This window comes from Haliotis rufescens, unplaced genomic scaffold, assembly GCF_023055435.1.
Source record: "Haliotis rufescens isolate VD_foot unplaced genomic scaffold, xgHalRufe1.0.p SCAF_17, whole genome shotgun sequence".
NCBI classification, from domain to species: Eukaryota; Metazoa; Mollusca; class Gastropoda; order Lepetellida; family Haliotidae; genus Haliotis; species Haliotis rufescens.
In genome coordinates this window covers 28,981,774-28,999,025 of record NW_025963857.1, presented here as the reverse complement: position 1 = coordinate 28,999,025, position 17,252 = coordinate 28,981,774, and positions in this window count along the sequence as shown.

Genomic DNA, 17,252 nt, shown 5'->3' with positions numbered 1-17,252 from the left:
CGATACAGGTCGTTTGGCAGTTTGTTGCCCATGAACGTGTTCAGCGCTGACGAAACAAAAATCATAACTAGTACTAATCGGGGATTTGATCTGACTTAACACGGGGTTGTGGCACGCCTAATGGACATAATCGCATAAGCTTATGAATAAATAAATTACGAATGGTACGAACCCCTTTCTCTTTTGCATTATTTAATTGTTGTTTTGAGCGACATGGCTCACTGGCGTTGATAGAACTACTATACTGTTCATGATCAAAGAACCATTAAACCCAAGTCATTTACACATATCCTTAAAAGGATTTTGAAGAGGTATTCCCCTCAGACTTCGATTTTGTTATCTAACGAATACATAAATGATGCCAGTACCTCACATTGTCTATATTTGTTTTATTATTAGACTAAACTGTAAGTCTAAAACTAGGATGTGAAAGATCTATCTCGAGTTTGTTTTTTATTTAAAAGAACAACCGAAAATATTATCAGGACAGATCAATTAACGAGGGAGTTGTTTGTTTTGTTATTTTTAACGCTGCATTCAGCAATATTTCAGCTGTATACACATATCATAGTTCAAAAATGCGTCATATGACATGTGACTTGATATACGCCGGCTTTCATTCACAAGTTTTAGTTGATAAACATTATGTATTAAGCGCTAAGACTACGTTCGTGTTCCACCCGAAGTCTATAATCAGTCGGTGTTGCCTTTATTCCCAAGATCCATTTTTTAAGCGTTATGTGCTAATCGTTAAGACTAAATGTCTGGCGAGAGAAATAAACATTACTCCATGATAACAAGCTCTCCGAGAAACCTTATTTATGTGATTTTAGTCATTTCTGCATACTCATGTCTTTCAAAACTGCGAGGTAATCTCTAAATTCAGATAGGTATTGTGTAGGTATTGTTTAACTTAGTTATAATTGAACATGCGACCATATCATGACCTCTAAAAACATCAGTACGATGGTATAAATAACGGCCTTTATTCGTGGTACCTCACTGATCAGTTACACCGAAGAAAGACTGGCCACTAATAGATGCTCCTTTTGGTTGTTTTAAGATAAGACATGTTCACTTCATATATATTGTATGTTCTTTCACTATATTCCTTTTTTTTCTGTTTTCTATTGCATTCTATGTGCTTAGGTCCTTTGAATTTAATCAACATTTTAAATTAGGCATTATTGATTAAGGTAACCAGTGAAGTTATTATTATAGTTAGGTTAGATCATGTAGCACTAAACATAATAAAACAATATGGTGTATATTAAAATAGTGTAAAATATTATATAATAACGTTAATACATTGGTTCAGCAAATTAAAGTTACACATAATCGGGCTCGTGAAAGCAAAGTAATTCTTGTGCACCTGTTGTCAATCTTATATTTTTTTGAATTTTTGCAATCAAATGTAAATGAATGTATCCTTTCAAAAAATACTGTGTGTGTTCAAATCATATGATTCAAACTACCATGGATGTAATTAATGTTTAAACAGTCTACTTGTGCAGCGAGGTAACCATGCTGTACACGCAAAACCCGTGAGCGCACATAACACTTGTTCTTTTATTCATTTGCTCATGTATTGCTATATTTTCAGTATTCTTAAGGTCTTTATACGTATACATTGTACAAATTCAATGACATGCCGTTCGGCATATGACTTTTGGTTTTTAACGGTAGTTTGATATAAAAAGAACGTGTGGTCATATTATGTAACTAGAAGATTGAAATTTTATATTAATATTTGTGTATTCTTATTATTCGGTTTAAATTTATATTCTGTAAGGTTGGATTAAAGTAAAGCTTATCATTACGTTCTTCATAAATATCAAAGATCATGTATAATTATGTTAGTAATTGGTAAGATATTTATTAATATATGTGTATTCTTATTATTCGGTTTAAGTTATCTTCTGCTGGATGTATTAAAGTGAAGCTTATCATTACGTTATTCATAAATATCTAAGATAATGTGAGATTAATTTAGTAATTGGTTACACATGTAGTACGTGTCTTTCCGAAGAGTTATCTTATTTACTTACAATACAGAATCCTTAATTGCGCTAGATGACATGTTTTTTATTTTCAACCAAATGTAAATTGTCTTCGTTTCATTTGTTTAAAAATGCAATTGTTTATTGTACGATACATTGTCAGTAAGATTTATACCGTAACTGTTTCATTCATAATTTTAATATTTTAATTGTTTTAGGTTGTACTTTGCTTATGTTTTATTGTGACATGTAAATGATTGATGATATACACCGAATAAAGACTGGCCACTTAAGGATGCTTCTGTTGGTTGTTTTAAGGTGTGCAGTCCCTCGCTAATTCCCTGACAACAAATTCTAGGTATTATAATCAGCCTAGACCAAACATAAACCTTTAAAGGTTATTATATAGTTCATATCGTTTATTACCTCTTCTTTATGTCCATATATCTCTTGAACCTCGGTGCATAGTTTGAAATGAAATGTCTACCGATACCACCTATGCCTCGTGGACAGTTGGTACCAGAACAATATATGTGGTCGCAAGTACTGGGCCATATATAAAGCATATAAAGCAGCAGATGAGGCAATTTAAGGGGTAACCTAATAACAACATATGTCATTGTATGTCTGATTTCGTTTTCTATCATTCTATGTATGTCACTTTGTATTAAAAAAATAATTGTTTTGTTGTAAAAATGAATATAATATAAAATAAGTATATATATAAATACACATATTGATAACCATGTTTATGTCAGATGACAATATCAATATTACCCTTAACGCCTTACCTTACACCGTTTGTACGTGGTATACATCTGAAACACGTAATAGCCATAATTCTGCATATATATATAGGTAAGGTGTAGGTAAGACGTTGCGGGATAGATTGAGATTGTCATCTAACATAACAGAGGGCTATCATCCACAGATGATTAAGTGAATGGGCAGAGTGCAATCGGGGTTGAGAACTGCAGGATTAAAATGTTGTCCAGTGATTGGAATCACAAACATGACAAACATTTAACAACGTATTGGGTACGTCGTCATGGCGTTAGGCATGCGTCTTTGGCGTCATTGGCGTCATTGGCGTCATTGGCGTCACACCGTGTTCAATAATGAATGGAGGTTCATTGCCAACTTTGCAAATGTCCGAGCCATGCTTGAGCAGAGCTAGCAGTAAACCACAACCATTTAAACCGATATATTGTGGTTTAGAGATGATGTGAGCACAGGCCGTTGCTTAAATATCTCTAATTCTATCATATCACACAAGCGGCAGAAATACACTATCCTATATATATACAAGGTTTGGCTGATAGGTTCTGAGCCTCACATAGAATGAATTGTGTATTAGTTAATCTTTTGTTGAGGACATTATATGATGTCATAGAGGTATATCCACAAAAATAACCACGAGTCCGTTAAACACATTGTTTTGCTATGCCATTTCAGTAAAATAAGCTGGGAACTGTGGCCTTTGGAAAATGGACAAACTTGAGGAATGTGCAGTTATCCTGATCAAGTAGATAATGATTACAGGGGAAGAATGCCCATTCCCCCTCTGCTGCCGTAAATAGGTGGGCAGCAGACTATCTAGTGCGTCCAGGTTAGTACTGCCCCAAAATGAGTTCGTAGGTGTTCCTAAATCCATGAGTACTATTTAAAAAAGAAAAGAAACGTCATATAAAGTATTGAGATAGTTCTTGCGACGGTATGGTACACTACAAAACATGATGATGTGTACACAAACTATACAACTCATGTCTCATTAACAAAAGATCACACACCTAAAGGACTGATGAAGCAACAGCGAACCAATGGCAGATTGGAGTAGTACACGTTCTATACTGGGCATTATTTTTTGCTTATGGATGCCTTTCCGTGGATGTAATGAGAGCCTGGACACCGTTCAGTGAGATGTTCTGGAAAAGAGATGTCCCACGAATGTTCAATTCTAAGACATCTGGTGACCTTGCTGTCCATGGCAGCATTCGAACATTTAACGCAGGGAAACCCTTGCACACTTGGGCAATATGGGGTCTAGAGTTAGCATGTTGGAACGTTTCACATAGCATTTTTAGATCGGCTCATAATGTTGCAATATTTCATCTCTGTACAAGGCACCCAGTCAATGCACCAGCTCCCCCCGCGAGAACCGTCAGTCTTCTGTACACAGGCATATACTAATGTAAGAATATTGTATAATTGTGTGCAAGTGAAGGTCTATATCACCGCATCCAGCAACAGCAAAACGGCCAGTCCACAATTTGAAATATGCATTTACCATCACAACCAAGGTTCATTCGTAATCTTAAGAATGACGTATGTTAAGAATGGTTCAAATCCCTTTCCCTTATTTTGCATTCTTTTATTGTTGCTTCTTGGCTTACTGATACAAGGAGGGTTATTTCCCTCTCACCTCTTTGTGTAATCTTAAGAATAAATACATGACGACAGTGCACGAAGCCCCTTGTCTATATTTAATTATTTGATTAAGCTACTCGTCTAAGACTAAGATATGGATACTCGATCTCAAGTGTTGCGTTTCAGGAACAGGAAATATTAATGAGAGGGATATGAATTAGCGGGAGGAGGTTGATATTTTCAATTTCAAAACTTAACTGGATATTCGTTCGTTTATTGTTTAACGAGCCCGGCCAATCCAGTATTATGACCAACGACCCAAAGCCAAAGCACCAACTCGGACCATCCAATCCATTACATCACCTTGAATCCAATAAGGGTTCGCATTAGGAGTGATTTGGAACAGTCCATGTTGAATCTACTCAACTACTTAAGTATCTATTTTTTTATATTATTGCTTTAATTTATACCTATGTTCACAGCACATCATTTATGTCAGCCTTTGCAGTTTCTCCTATATTTAACTGTCGCTTAGATACCACTTAAAAGCTGATTGTAGATAATGAGTTTCAAGTCACTTACAGTTAACTCAAGGTTTAAGCACTTTGTGCATTAACGATCGTGTAGTTGTTCCTTACGCCACGGGGGCGGTCGGGTAGCCTAGTGGTTAAAGCGTTCGCTTATTACGCTGAAGACTCGGGTTCGATTCCCGACATGGGTGTGAAGCCCATTTCTGGTGTCCCCCGCCGTGATATTACTGGAATATTGCTTACAACGGCGTAAAACCATACTCACTCACTCCTTACGCCACGACGTTCATTAAAGATTGGATTTATTTGTAAATTGTTTTAGTTTTGACATAGGTTTCAATTACAGGTTGGTCGCAAATCTTCTCTGTGTAATTGCAATATAAATACTCTATCGCAGGGTGACAACACTATTGACAGGTCACAACTGATAACCTCAGCTACAGAGTGTCACGTGATCACATACCTCCTTCCCTCATAGCAACTTCGTATCCTAGATCATCAGTGTTGGGTGGACTCAACCAGGAAGTGAATCCCTCTCTACCCCGGGTGCTCGTCCATGTTGCAGTATCTGAAAAGGTAAAACACGAGATCACTGTTGAAAAATATCTTAAATCTTTTGTTTTTGCATTCAATAACCAAACAATGAATCGTGTCAAAACCTCCAGATTAGAAAACAGTCGACATCAAGGCAAGTTGCACGTCATAAGCCGTGACTTGAAAGTTGAAGTAAGTGTGCCATCTGAAATGTTCTAAACTGCAGGGCAAGTATACACGAATTCTGGCGGCTAAAATGGAAAAAACAAGTAATGGTTATGCGATGGTGATGTATTTGACACAGGTATCGCATTTGTATATTGGACCTTACGTTTGCAATGTTTCGTCACCTGTTTTCAGCATATAATTTAAACGATTTGATAATGTTTGTAAATTTGGGGCAAAATCCAATTTTCATGTGTATATTTTCTTTTGCCAAACAGTTTATTAGGTATGTTGAAAACAACTTAATCACATTGTTGTTTATGTGGCATTATTGTGGTACCTAAAAACCACGAGTTATTCAGTGATGGTACATGTCGTGTTATTACTCGGGTCACGGACTTAGCATATGAATATTAGAGTTATGTCCCTTTATTAGTGCGTCAAAACTCGTATATGTAGGTGCTATCGTTCATTTGCAATGACAAACAATGATGATATATTATATCCAGCAATTCAGCTACACAATAATGTAGTACAAATGAGAGCAAGAGAAATGATATATTGCACACAATCAATTACACCTATATATTGTAACTGACATATTGTGTTCGACAAGAGACAAGATTAAAACAGTGGGTATTTTATGTATTCTATTAGTATCACACACACACACACACACTGGCTTGTAGATACAGAGATACACTAATGCATGTTCACATGCTGAACCACCCGATCCGGGTTCAAGTCGTCTTATAATTTGCCTCGAAAAACCCACTTGAATATAGTTGACTAAAATGGTAATGTAATTGTTGACAACATGATGTATTGATTTTTTTAGCATGATAACAGCAAGCATAAAACTTACAACTTACGTCATGGGGTTTCATGAGTATCACATGATAGAGAATACATCAGGGGAAATAGAACCTAGAGCATGAGAAATAGAGTTACATTATTGGAAATAGGGAATACGCCATGGGAAATAGAGTTAAATTATTGGAAATAGGGAATACGCCATGGGAAATAGAGAATACATCATGGGTAATAGACAATACATCGTGGGAAATATCGTGAGAATATTTCATGGGAAATAGAGAATGTATATTATGTAAATAGAGAATATGTCATGGGAAATAGAGAATACATCATTGGAAATAGAGAATACATCATAGGAAATAGAGAATACATCATGGGAAATAGAGAATACATCATGGAAATAGAGATTATATCAGGGAACTAGAGAATACGTCATGGGAAATACAGAATACATCATGAACATAGAGAATACATCATGGGAAATAGAGAATACATCATGGGAAATAGAGAATACATCATGGGACATAGAGAATACATCATGGAAATAGAGATTATATCATGGAACTAGAGAATACGTCATAGTAAAAAATACAGAATACATAATTAACATAGAGATTACATCATGGGAAATAGAGAATACATCATGGGAAGTTTCCGCATACCATGCCCCATCAACTAACTTGACAAAATCGTGTTGAAAACATGACTTAATCATATCATTCATTTCCATCAGAAATAGGCCAAGACAACAACTTGGTAAATATGTTTTGAGCGGCAAGTTTAGCTTACCTAACTATAAATCAAGTGAGCTTATGTCATTGCTCTTTCGCCAAACGTCAGTCGTCTGTCGTGCATCGTCTGTCGTGAGTCGATTTTCAAATTGTTAATGGTTACTATATTAGGTAATTTTCAGGTAAACGCGCGCGCGCGCGGGTGTGTGGTGTGTGTGTGTATGTGTGTGTGTGCGTGTGTGTGTGTGTGTGTGTGTGTGCGTGCGTGTGCGTCTCTGTGTGTGGATGTGTGTTTGTGTGTCTATGTGTCTGTGTGAGTGTGTATGTGTATGTGCGTGCGTTCGAGTGAGTTTTTGTGCGTGCGTGTGTGAGAGTGTGTATGTATGTGCGTGTGTATGTTGTGTGTGTGCGTGCGTGTGTGCGTGTGTGTTGTGTGTCTGTATGTGTTAGTTGTTTAATGCCGCACTAAGCAATATTCCAGCTCCAGCGCACTGGACAGTCGGTCCAATCGTCTATAGCTCTGCAATTCACTGTGCCGACCTGCGTCCCGTGAACACTCCACAACCTTATGACCGTTGATTCCAATTCCGGTTCGCCAACATCATGTTTCTAGTTTTGTCAGCACCATGTGTTTCAGCAATGTGGTAAACGTCTGAGGCATGAATCACTTTGTGTTGCCCTCCCAAATTAAGCTTACACACCGTAGTATAAGTGGAATAATAATGATACAAACGAACAAACCATACAGTTAGAAACACAAGTATGCGTATTAGAATGTTTCATATTCCATGAATCCAATAAAACGAAAACATCACAACATTAAAACAACCACGGCATCAGTATCATCTGTCATCTTAGTTGCCCTATCGTCAAGTGTTGTGCTGTTACTACTTAAATGAAGAACGCAGATATTTTATAAACTCATTCACTATTCAAGCTTTGGCCATTTGTGCCTTTATGGTCGTGTAGTTATTGTTAAAACTAAAATTTAGTTATATGAAGGTCTTTAAAGATCAATGTTTCTTTGCCAATTATTGTTTAGTTTCTCAAAGGTTTCACTTACAGATTACAGAAAGATAGTAGCCTATTTATTTCAGCAGGAAACGAATATATTGTATTATGAAATTAGAAGTTGCAAATATAATTTGAATTATACATGATTTAGTGTACTGTGTCTTTCATACATTGTATCTGAACATTGCAGTATCTGTTAAGGTAAAACACTAAAATAACTGTGGGAATCTGTTGTTTTCGCATTCATTCTGTGCAACACTGACTCGTGCTAAAAGCACTCACAGGTATGCGATGTAGTCGACAATAAGGTAAATTGAACTTCGATAACAAAAGTAGCTTGAAAAGTCCTCGAGTCCTGACTTGAAGGTTGAAATAAGTTCAACAAGTTAAACGATGTTGAATGTACTATCAGGTCGTTTCTAAACGGCATAACCATATATCGCACGTGTTTGTGACACCTGAATTATGCAGTGGTGACAGTGTTTATATTATGGTCGCGGAGTGCATATGGATATTAGAGTCATGTCCCCTTATCAGTAGTTCAGAACATCGCAATGGACACAGGGACTCGTAGCTGTACATGGAGTCAAACTGCTGTATGTTTCAGTATGGCTGAACAGGTTCTACTAATGTAATCAAGTTTGCAGTGATAAACAGTGGTGATAAAGTGAATCCAGCATTTGAACTTCGCAATAATTTAGTACCAATGACACCAAGCGACAATGAATTATTGCACAGGATGAATTATCCTGATATAATCTGATTGATATTAAATACATCGAGATAAAATTTGAAAACAGTAGGAACAAAATTTTTAAATGTATTCGATGTATTTTATGTATGTGTGTGTATATGTATGTATGTATGTAACCACTCATAGATTTGCGATGTAGACATAATGGTCGGCATCAGGTAATGTACACTTCCTTAATGTGTGTGTATGTGTGTGTGTGTATGTATATGTATATATATATATATATATATATATATATATATATATATATATATATATGTGTGTGTGTGTGTGTGTGTGTGTGTGTGTGTGTGTGTGTGTGTGTGTGTGTGTGTGTGTGTGTCTGAGTGTGTGTGTGTGTGTCTGAGTGTGTCTGAGTGTGTCTCTATGTGTGTGTGTGTGTGTGTGTGTGTGTGTGTGTGTGTGTGTGTGTGTGTCTGAGTGTGTGTGTGTGTGTCTGAGTGTGTTCTATGTGTGTGTCGGCATATGTCCTCGTTTAAGACGTATCTTTTGACAAGCATTGAGCATTGGGTACCTATTGTAGATCTGCCTCGAAATACCCAATAGAATATAATAGATTAAAAGTAGTAATGTTAATTATTGATAACATTCTGGTTGACCCTCCTATATGATCACAGGAAGCAATAAAACTAAAGCCATAGAGTGTCATGTGTATCAAAGTCACTGTCAACAAATACTTTACGAGAGCCTGGAAAATGGAGAAAAGAGCATTGGATATACTCAACATACCACGTCTTATAAAATATGGTTTTACTCGTATTGAAGCCAAGGCTAAGTTGGAGGATTTCTTTCCTCCAGAACTGGCTACCGCTAAGAAGCTGACAGACAACCATCTGACCTGTGTCATCTGTACAGAAGTGTTCACAGACCCTGCCACACTTCAGTGTAATCACACATTCTGTAGGTCCGGTCTGCTAAAATATATTAAAACACAGCCTGGAGCTATACAAGACAAGTCCCGAGTTCGAAGTGAGCTGGTTTATATTGACATTTAAACATCTGGCAACTATGGCGCGTGTGCATGAATTTTGTATTCAAAGTTGTGGTATGTGGTTGTGTTTTCTAGAAATTGCATTATTTGTGACACGCTGTGCTTTATGTTCAGATACGTGTAGCGTGTGCAAAGAAGATTGGGAGACAACTCCAGGCACTGTGTGGTGCACCATTTGTGACGATGTCTTTTGTGATGGATGTCTCAAGTTACACAAGAAGATGCCGCTGTCACGTGACCATGAAGTGATTGACTTACGTATCCATAGCAACGAGAAACCAAAGGTACAGCGCTTTATGTGCAGAATTCACAAGGATGAGAAGATAAAACTGTTTTGTAAAGATTGCAGGATGGCAATTTGTACTGTATGCTGCAGTATCAAACACAGGAAGTGTGATGATGTTGAAACCATAGATACAATGACGCCTCTTGTAAAAGAAAGTCTGATAACTGAAACTAGAAACCAAGAGAAAAAAATTGAAACTTACACTGATAATATTTCTTCAACAAATTCGAAAATTGAAAAGCACAGGATATGAAAGACCAAGTTCAGAAAGTACGCATGGCAGCTAAAGACGTTCTTCTGAGAAAAGAAAAGAAACTGCTGGATCGTATCGACCAACTCACTGAGATACGTATAGATACGTAAAAGTCCCAAGAGTTTGATCTCCAGATGCATCAGCAGCGGCATGAGTTCACAGGCAAAGCTGTGACTTCACGTTGTTTAGCAGACATATATGATATATATCAGACTGTGGCTGTAGCATCCAGAGATGAGGACACAAGTGAGGACAAGAGACCAATACCATCCACCATTGTCTTCACACATGACACAGATAAACTGAGGAGATCTGTGGATGAGGTGCAGCTAGGGGAGGTCAAGGTTGTTTGAGGTCTGTGTGACCGAATGTCTTCTCCTGTTCTCCTGCAAACATTTGAGTATTGCAGAAAGGGATACATTATCCCGGGCTTGTTTGATGTTGCAGTATTGGCTGCAGATGGTATCAAGGTAACTGTTGTGGCGGATAGTTTTAATAGTAGACTTCATGCATGTTATACTTCAAACAATAGACTCATCTAGAAATGTCTCCGGCTTCCTACTGGTCCAAGGCGAGTGGCTAAGTTGGGTGGAGCTCGGGCAGCTGTTACTCTGCCAGACACACAACAAATAGCTTTCATCAACTTTAACCCTGAACCTTCTTTACTCTCAACTGTGAAGACAAATAGGAAGTATTATGGGTTAGCCTGTCTGAAGTCTTCACAACTAGTAGCAGGTGGTAAGGACAGACGTGCCTCTGTTGACGTGCTGGATATGAAAGGGAATGTTCTTAAATCTATCAACACAGGTGTGATAAAGAACCCACTTTATATTCATGTCACGAGAAATAACAACTTGATATTCAGTGATGAGGAAGTAAAATCCCTGGTATCTGTGACCAGTGATGGCGAAGTTGTTTTCACCTACACCCCTACAGTAGACTAAGCTCTGAAATGTCCTCGGGGTGTCACAACAGCCAGCACAGGAGACATCCTGCCTGTAGTCAAAGACTCACACAAGGTGATTCAGTGGCAGTTTGTCAGAGATGTTCTCACACAACATGATGGCCTTATGCGTCCTCGCGGTATCTGTGTGGATGATGATGGTTTGCTTTACGTTACCAGCGATGAACATGTCAAAGTATTCACCTTTGCATGGGATTGACTGAAATAGATAGACATGGCTCTGTCATGTAGAAGCTAGCTGTGAGCCACACATACGCTTTATACAAGACTTAATTGATTGCAAATCGCCAAACTGCTTGTAAAACTGTGCTGAATGAACCGGACATGGTAATGTATTACTTGTGGGGACAACGACTGTTGTGTTTGACGTGCGTTTAGAAAGGTTGAGAACACACAGGGAGTGGTGGACAGGTACACTTGCATCTGATTGTTTCAGCATCGCTTCACCCGATCCCCTCATATGACTCCTGCGATAGGACCGCATCCGTGGTAGAGCGTCCGCCCGATCCCCGGTCGCGTTATACCAAAAGACGTCAAAAGATAGTACTTGTTATTACCCTGTCTGGCGCTCGACATTAAGAGGCTAAATATAAAACAAGGACTGATCGGCTCGGAGTCAGTATACTTTGTCTGAGCGGAGTATTCATGTTAAACTCCGGCATGGTATCTCAGTGAGCTATCACTATAAATCGGCATCAGTTCGGACTAGTACAAGCAGACACACACATACGTGCATGTACGTTGCTATATTGCCTGCGATAGTTATTCAATCTGTCCAGAGGTTCGCATTTGGAAGACAAAATCACACTTGAAAGTGAAGAAATGGTTGTAATGATGGCGTCAAATATGTTGTTTTGAAGAATTGAGAGCAAAAAGCGTCAACGGAGTATACTTTATTAGAGAGACGAATAGTTATATTTACACGGTGACCTCGGAAAAATGGGTTGTCTTTTATACTTGTATGATAAAGATATATGTATGTCCAAGAGCGTGAGTATATAGTCATTACATGCACTACACAGGAAACACTATTGCGTTTATTACTAAAAACTGAATAAGGGACAGTATCGTGTTCCCTTGTTTATCAGGAAAGATTACATAAGAGGGGATGGATTGGCAAAAATGTCTGACTACCAATAGAAAATCCGTCTCGATCGCGGTCAAGAACAGCTCTACCCTGATTCTTTCAAGTTGAACGTTTCGTCACTCGTCGTAGAATCCAAGAGGTAAATATTCATCCACTGTGACATTATGTCTCGATTTATCACCAAATGTTAGTTCGTAAGGTTTTTTTTAAAGATTGAATTGAGGATGTATAACATTATTCGCATTGATTATCTGTCAAAAGCCCAGCTTGTTGATTATAAACGGAAACACTTTACGTAAAAAGACATTGCGAAACATAAAGTGAAATAACTTTGGTGTACGCTTAGCTGAGATGAATAATAATCAGAGGGACAAAACAAGATATACCGATCGGGGTTTTTTTTGTAATTGAAAATGTAAAGAACTGTTGTTAAGTTTGATCATTTCTATTAAACCATCACTCATTCCTGCAATAGTGTGTAAAACGTCAACTGTGGCTGGCTCAATTTTTGTAAACAAATTCAGTGAAGACTGCTGTAAGAAATGCATTTGCAGCAACATGGCCCCTACCATGTTTGAAATGTTGTAAACAAATTTATTGTTTTTCAAAGATGAGATGTCCGAGATACTCATTACCTCTCGTGTATTATGCGATTTCATTTTTCAAATTTTAAAAAGTTTTAAATCAAATTATTTTTCACAAAAAACAACATGTGGAAGTATAAACTAGGTTTCCATTGCTCCTCAGCATCTATCGCACCCACTTTAAGTTGTTAGAAATTTCCTTTTATGCCAGTACTTAGTACAAATAGAAATTTATCAACATTTACATGAATTTCGAATGACATGTTGTTTGTATTTGTAACTTTCGGTATTAATGGCAATTAATCAATCAATTTAGAGACATGTGAGTATGATGGAACTACTTGTAAATACACAAACCATTTTTAAGTTATTTAAAATGTTTAATGAGCTATTTCAATCCTGTCTTTCCTTATTATTTAAAATGTCTGAGATATAAGTTTATCAGTTTATTGCGACGCCTGTGTTTATTTAGGTGGACTCAGAAAGATATATTTCTGCATTTGATTAACAACATCCACGTATTTGTCCTTTTCATGTGTTTAGTTTACTCAGGTAACACTTGATCGATTCCCGTGTGGTTACTAACTACCACTGCAAACAGTAAGACGTCGTTTGTGGTGGTCATTGGACGAAATATGAAAATCAATTCATTAAAAAATGCAATTAGCACCTTCAAATGTATACATTATCTGTCATCAGTAGTGGCAGAAATTACTGTCCTGTTGAGGAACAGAGTTAGAGACTGAATTGATTTTAACGCCTCTTTGAACATTATGTCAGTTAATATCATGGTGGGACCGCCTCCGTGGTCTAGTGGTAGAGCGTCCGCCCGGAGAGCGGAAGGTCCGGGGTTCGATCCCCGGCCGCGTCATACCAAAAGACGTTAAAAGATGGTACTTGTTGTTACCCTATCTGGCGCTCGGCATAAAGGGACTAAAACAAGGACTGCGTGCGTGCGTGCGTGCGTGTGTGCGTGAGAGAGAGAGAGAGAGAGAGAGAGAGAGAGAGAGAGAGAGAGAGAGAGAGAGAGAGAGAGACTGCTTGTACTAGCCTAGACCGGGATTCGGGATGTGGTCTGCATAAGGGACGTAACTATGGAAGAACTAGTAAATGTGTTGGTGTTGACATGAGAAATATGATGGAGTTTAAAACTGATTATTCCATATAACAGCGTAGTTACTTTGTTCTATAATTACAAGCTGTCTTCCTTCTTTCTAAGCATATTTTACGCGACACACACACATTCATGATGTAACCATAACGACACTGTGTTCGTCTAGTCAGTATTGATTCAACGTCCGTGCATTAACAGCTGATATGTCGGTGTCGGTGTCATTCAGTGTAAAAGTGTTTACGAGTTGAGGTCAGGTGAAATTGGGTTCAACGTCGCGTTCAAGATTATTGCACTTATATTGCGACGTACGTGCAACTCTCTCCTCCCCCCCCCCCCCCCCCACCCCCCCCCCCCCTCTCTCTCTCTCTCTCTCCATCTCTCTCTCTGTGCTTGCACTAGTCTGAATTCAAGCCGAGTTTATAGTTTAAAATGAATATCCCACTTAGAGGTCGTATCCCGAACCTACCTCTCTAACCTATATAACAGCTGACATCAGACGTCGCTGCTTAAGGTGTAGCGTCTTCATTCATGTCGGATACATACACAGGTATATTGTGTGGGGAGAAACTATGTGCTGAAGGAGTATAATGGACGTTTACCTTGATCGCTGAATTTATTTGTTCCTTGTCATTCTGGAAACAAATAATTAGCTTTGATTCTTTTGGTATCATGTGGGTATTAACCTTGAATACTTGTTTGCATATTGTAACAGAAAATGTTATAACCTCTCTGGCCAATATACACATGGTCACGATAAAACTGATTTCGTGTAACACTGCATCTTTATTATTTGTAACAGTTATGCATTTGTAATTTGCATCCGTTTACATAATGTCAAGGTAAGGCGTGATGCTAGGTAGAAACCGTTGGCATGGTTACAGAACACAAAAATTGCACGCCCACTGGGTGATAGTAATCTAAATTAGAAAGACATGTTTGTTAAATGATATTCAATATATTGAATGCCGATTCTTGGCCAGATTTAATTAACAAAACGGTATATATGGGGGAATTTAGTGGTTTTCAAGAAAAGTTCATTGTTCCCTTCTATTTAATGTATCTCTGTTATCAAAGAGTGAGTGTTGTTTAACGCCGTTTTTAGCAATATTCCATCAATGTCACGGGTGGGGACAACAGAAATGGGCTAAACACAGTGTACCAATGTGGGGAATCGAACCCGGGAACCACTACATATATAAAATGACGAACAAAAGAATCACAGTGACTGGCCAATCACAAATGAAGTATTTATGCAATCGAAAGGTGACCATGAAGAAATATGTTTCAGTGTGAGTTGGCACTTGATGATTTCTCAATTTTCCTGTGTGAAAGTCGGAATGCTATACAAAGTGTGCCTTATGTAAGAGAACTTCTCTGAGAATATTAACAGAATAGTTAGAAAACTACCCTCCCAGTCAATATCAGAAGTTCAGGGGTCTTATACAGACCTTCGGGGAGAGGGAGACAGCTGTAAATTTTGACAGTCTCGTGGACTTTGTGAAGAAAGAGACCAGAAAAGCGCATGACCCCATGTTTGGACAAGAAGCTCTCAGAAAAGACGAGAACACGTGAAAGTGCACTATCTGCAAACAAGACTAAGTTTAGCTTTGCAGCTAAGTGGCAGGTTGGAGTTTTTACCTCTATTATACCAGATTATTGCGAAAACCTGGTTTGTATTTGTGATCCCATGTGCATAATGAAAAATGTCTTTTGACTTGCAGCATTATGAGAAGGTATAATTTCTACAGTTTTCTTGTGGTTAGAATTGACATTTTCTCTGCTAAGAACAACACAACAGCTTCTTTATTCTGTTTATTTCAACAGAAAACGAATAATTTATAAAGTGATTCATTTCAAATATAATTTGAATGATTCATGATTTACTGTACTGTGTTCTGTGTATTTCATATATTATAGTATTTGAACACGGCGCACAGTACTTCACATATGACGTTGAATTGGGAGCATTGTATTTGTTATTCCAATAGTGTTTCGTCACAATAAACTCTCACAACGTGATATATCTGCTGACTGCTCACAATAGATCTGAGAAACTGTGTCACAGTGTACGAGATTCGCGTGCCACGTGATCACATACATTCTCCCCGATGGCTTAAACATGTCACGTGATCATCAGTGTAGCTGAGGCAACAACCAGGAAGTGAAAAACAGTCTACCCGGGTGCTCGTCCAAGTTGCGTATCTGTAAAGGTAACACAATAGATGTCTGTTGAAATACAATTGGAATATGTTGTTTTCGGATTCATTGCACACAGACTGGTGTTAAAACCACTCATATATTTGAAATATAGTCGACATCAAGGTAAATTGAAGTTCAATAACGAAAGTAGCTTGAACATTCCTCGAGTCCTGACTTGCAGGTTGAAATAAGTGTAACATGTTAACATATGTTGAATGTACAGTTAGGTGTCTTCAAAACGACGTAACCATATATCGCAAGTGTTTGTGAGATCTAGGATCCAAGTGTGAACAGAGTCATGCAGTGGTGACAGTTTATACTAACGTCGCACATTTGTACATTGAATAGTAGAGTTATGTTCCTTTATCAGTAGACCATTGTACTGGACACAGGACCCGTAGCTGACATGGAATCAAATGGTGTGTGGTGTGTGTCTGTGTGTGTGTATATGTATATGTGTTTATAAATGTGTGTGTATACATGTATGTATGTATGTGTGTCTGTATATATATCTCTATATATGTATGTACATGTATGTATGTATGTATGTATGTATGTATGTATGTATGTATGTAATGTAAGTATGTATGTATGTATGTATGTATGTATGTATGTATGTATGTATGTATGTATGTAATTGAGTGAGTGAGTGAGTGAGTTAAGTTTAACGCCGTTTTAACAGTATTCCAGTTATATCACGGCGTGTCAGCTTAATGTGGGGAGGAAGCCCGAAGTGATCCAGGTCACAGACGTTTACCACTTCGGTGAAACCCACGAGCACGGGTATGGTGCTGACAAACCTAGAAACATAATCGGGGCGAACCCGGATTCGAACCCACAATCATAGGTTTCTGGCATGCCCA